We start from the raw sequence: 4,336 nt of genomic DNA on the forward strand, positions 1-4,336 counted from the left end.
ACAGGCCCCATAAGGATTGTTCCATCTTGATCTTAGCTCTCTAGGGAATGAATAGAGTTGAGAATTATAAAACAAAACTTTTTGACCAGTGTCAACTTTTTGAAAATTTTCACAAGTTTTGCGGAATGCATGCGTGTCCTTAAACATGGTAGGCCAATAAAATCCATTTTGAAAGATTTTTGTAGCTGTCTTTTTTGACGAGAAATAACTTCCACATGCTTCAGAATGACAAAGTTTAATGACACTACTTACCTCATTGTCGGGAATGAATCTTTGAAATATTTGATTAGGACAATATTTGAATAAGTTAGGGTCATCACAATAAAAGTTCTTCACTTCGTTCAAAAACTTTTCTTTGTCTTGGGTACTCCAATCAGCTGGCAAATCTCCTAAAGCAAGAAAATTGATATTTTTATCATACCAAGGCATTGGATTAAGAGAAAGTAAGGATTCGTTAGGAAAGTAATAATCGATTGGTGTGATGTTTGATGTCGAATTTGGTGTCACTTTTGAAAAAAGATCCACATCAACATTTTTGGTGCGTTTTTCATCCATGATTTCTTCCTCAGAATAAATCATTTGCAAATCTTCAGATTCATCCAACTCATTTTTACTTAAAGTAGATTCAAGTTGATCATAAACTAATTCGTCAATATGATCTACTTCTTGTAAATCATTATCATCTCCAGGTTGCTTGCAAATGTTGAAAATATTCATCTCCAATGTCATGTTTCCAAATGATAGCTTCACCAGTCCATTCCTACAATTAATCAATGCGTTAGAGGTTGCAAGAAATGGACGTCCTAAAATAACAGGAAATGAATTACATGCTTCAATAGGTTGTGTGTCCAAGACAACAAAATCCATAGGATAAATGAATTTATCAACTTGTACTAACACATCTTTGACTATTCCTCTAGGCACTTTTACAGATCTATCGGCAAGTAAAAGAGTTATAGAAGTTGGTTTTAACTCATCTAGATTGAGACTCTTAAAAACTGAATATGGAAGTAAATTCACACTAGCACTGAGATCAAGTAAGGCTCTTTCAATTTTATGCTCTCCAATAAAGAAATAAATTGTAGGACAACCAGGGTCTTTATATTTCAAAGCATTATTGTTCTAAAGAATAGCACTTACTTGTTTGGCTAGAAAGGCTTTCTTTTTCACATTCAGTTTCCTCTTCACACTGTATAGATCTTTCAAAAATTTAGCATAGGAAGGAACCTGTTTAATAGCATCCAGTAAAGGTATATTGATTCTTACCTGTTTGAAAGTTTCAAAAATTTCAGAGTTGTGATTGACTTTCCTTTATTTGGTCATGGCTTGAGGAAATGGAAGTGCTGGCGGAGAATCAGTCTTTTCTTTGCAATTTTCAGATTCAACCCCTTCCTTACCCTCAGAGATTGACTCATCATCTTTCTTATAAGGTTTAAGAGAGGGCTTTTCAATAACCTTATCACTACGAAGAGTAGTGACTGATTTGACTTGATCCATGTGTTGGCTTCTGGAATTACTTGCATTTGCATTGTATTGCCCCTTGGGATTTTGTTATGGTTGAGATGGAAACTTACCTTTCTCTTGGAAACTGAGAGTAGATGTTAATTTTGCAAGAGTATCTTTAAAATCTATCATGTTTTAAGCAAGTTGAGTATTGATTGTCTCTTGCTTTTTAATGAATGCATGCAATGTTTCCTCAAGATTTCTTATAAGAGGTTGAGCATAAGGAGGTGCATACCGATGAGAACTTTAGAAATTGTGGTGTGCTTGAAACGGTGGTTGTGAAGTTTGTGCATTGTTGTTCTCACTCTTCCAACTAAAATTTGGGTGATTTCTCCAACCAGAGTTGTATGTTTGAGAGTATGGGTTGTGGTTGGCCCTTAGAAAACTGTTTAAAGCATGGGCTTGTTCCTGGAGACATTCCTTAAAAGAAGGCAAGGTTGGACAATTATTGGTTGAGTGTTCATTTGTTTCACATATTTGACACACAATGTTTTCAACAGATTTTAATTGATCACTCTTTTTCAATTCTAGTGCCTCGACTTTTCTAGCTAAAGATACAAATTTGGCTTGGAGGTCATGATCTTCCCTAAGGTTGTACATACCTCCACTAGATGTATGAGGTTGAGTTTTACTCGGTGCCTCACAAGTACCCGCGGTGTCCTAATTTTGAGCATTTTCAGCTAACAAGTCTAAGTACTCCATTGCTTGATCAGGATCTTTATCTTCAAAAGTTTCATTGCACATCAATTCAGCCATTTGCCTATCTTTAGATGTTGACCCTTTATATAAATGTGAAACCAATCTCCATGTTTCAAAACCATGATGAGGGAAAGTACTAAGCAAGTCTCGATACCTATCCCAACAGTGGTAAAATGTTTCTCCTGGTTTTTTAGTGAAAGTGATTTTTTTAGCAACTCTCATGCACGTGTAGGAATAGAATAAAAGGAAAAAGAAAACAAAAGAAGAAGAAACAAGAGAAAAGAAACAAAGTTATAAACAAGAAAAGTGAAAAGAGAAAATAAATTAAATACTAAATTTATACAAAACTTACCTCCTCGGCAACGGCGCCAAAAACTTGACACGATGAAAAGATTAATGTCTTCTTCCAAGTGTAGGAGTGTCGAAGTAATAAATAACGTGGTAAGACCGGGGTCGAACCACAGGGAGATTAATTATACAAATTACAGATAACAATAATACGACAACAATAATAACAACAACAACAACAATAATAATAGTAATAACAATAATAGTAATAATAATAACAACAATAATAATAATAATAACAATAATAAAAATAATAATAAAGAAAAAGGAGAAGAAGAAGAAGAAGATGAGAACTTTGAGATGGAATATTAATGTAACAATTAAACAATGATAATAACAAATGTCAAGGTTAGAGGTTCCATTATTGGTATGTCAAACAAGTATAGTAAAAAAATTTTATTATTCAATTGGAAACCACACACAAAGGAGGTTCCAATCAGATTATAGATTGTTAACATGATTACATTAGTCATCTTATTCAATTAATGCGAATACTTGTAAATCTCGTCAAGCATTCATAATTATAACTTATGTTAACAACAAATCAAGTTCCTTTCATAGCTCAGGTGTCGGTTATACCATACATTATGGGCTATGAAAATGCCAAGCATTTGTTGTACCAAGTGTTATAACTCAGGTGTCGGTTATACCATACAATATGAACTATGAAAGTGTCAAGCATTTGTTGTACCAAGTGTTATACAACATAAATCAAGATTAGTCATTTAACAAGCAAAGTATTAAAGAGTGAACAAGATAACAAATATAAAACATGTTAGTATCAAACATTAAAGTCCATATTAAGTTTACATTATACTTATTCTTACACCATTAGTGTAACCTTTTCACCTTGACATAACTAACTTAGCTAGACATAATGAAAGAAAGAAAAATAGATAAACAAAATAAGAACATAAAAGTTAACGACATAATGAATAAAAGAAAAATAAATAAACAAAATAAGAACATAAATAAGATAAGAGTTAACTAAGTAAATGAAAGGAAATGAAAGACATAAACTTGATATTAATGATAGCAAAGCATAAACATTACAAAAAATACAAAGAGAGAAAGCAAGAGCATGATCTTGATCTAGAAACCAAGATGCCTAAATGCATGGCAAATGCCTCCTTTTATAGGCCAAAATTGGGAACTATTGATTTGATGACTAATTAATGAGTGGGTGACCAACTCTTGATTTGGTGACAATCCTTATCTTCTATTTTCTACCCAAAACGTCATTGATAATGCCAAAATTGGAGCCACTTGAACATGAAAATTGTAGGAAATTGTCTTAGTTTTCTTGTGTAAAAAATTCAGCTTATTTGGACTTCTAGAACTCCAGATATGGTCAAAATACTGAATAGTGCTCGGGCTAGAGGACAGATTCGGGCTTCTTTGTTGTTGCAACAATTTGGACTTGAAATTGACCTTTTTAGATCTTGGGTTCCTATGAAAGTTGTAGGCCTATGTCTTACCTTTCCATCCATATAAAGTAGACCTAAATCTGAGATCTATAGCTCCAGATATGACCCAATTACCGAACAGTGTTCCGGTTTGGATTGTACCGACATCTCTTTTCTAAGTTTGGCCATCTCTCTATCCTTTCAATTTCAGTTCTTAAATTCATCAATCAATCCTTTCATTTGTGTGATAGGCCTGCATTTAAAATAAACATTTACTATAAATTAAAGGTATCTTATATTATTAGATATATTATTATAAAACATGCTTTAGTTAAGGAGTTATTGATACTACAAGTGCAAAATGATGATATAAAACCACG

Source organism: Populus euphratica, unplaced genomic scaffold, assembly GCF_000495115.2.
Source record: "Populus euphratica unplaced genomic scaffold, PopEup_1.0 scaffold606.1, whole genome shotgun sequence".
Classification (NCBI taxonomy): Eukaryota; Viridiplantae; Streptophyta; class Magnoliopsida; order Malpighiales; family Salicaceae; genus Populus; species Populus euphratica.